Here is a 470-nt window from a genome sequence, read left to right on the forward strand (position 1 = left end):
CGGATGACCGGCGCAGCTAACATTTGATCCCGATGTGGCAGGACGTTGAAGTCCTAGAATCTGTTAATGCGGCGCTGAAGAAGGTCACAGATTTTACAGATGCGCTGTCTTCCGAAAAGACAGTTACAGCTTCCTCTGTTAAACCAGTCCTACAGTTATTAACTGAGGATATTTTGCTCCCCACCGAAGAAGACACGGAGTTGACTCGCAACCTGAAAAGAAAAATGGTTAAAGTCTTGGAAGACAAATATAGTGCACCTGCAACATAGCAACTGTTGGCAAAGACCTCATTCATTGACCCAAGATACAGGGACATCAACCCTGGAGATGATGTTAAAGATGCGCTCCTGGAGGAGATGCTGGCAATGCCCGATGAGCGGCGTGATGGCGGGGATAGAGAAGGTGCTTTTCGTATATCTCGGCGGCCTAAGAGGAAGAAGAAGAAAGTGCACCTCCTCCTCCAAAAACAA

This window comes from Triplophysa rosa, linkage group LG24, assembly GCF_024868665.1.
Source record: "Triplophysa rosa linkage group LG24, Trosa_1v2, whole genome shotgun sequence".
Lineage (NCBI taxonomy): Eukaryota > Metazoa > Chordata > Actinopteri > Cypriniformes > Nemacheilidae > Triplophysa > Triplophysa rosa.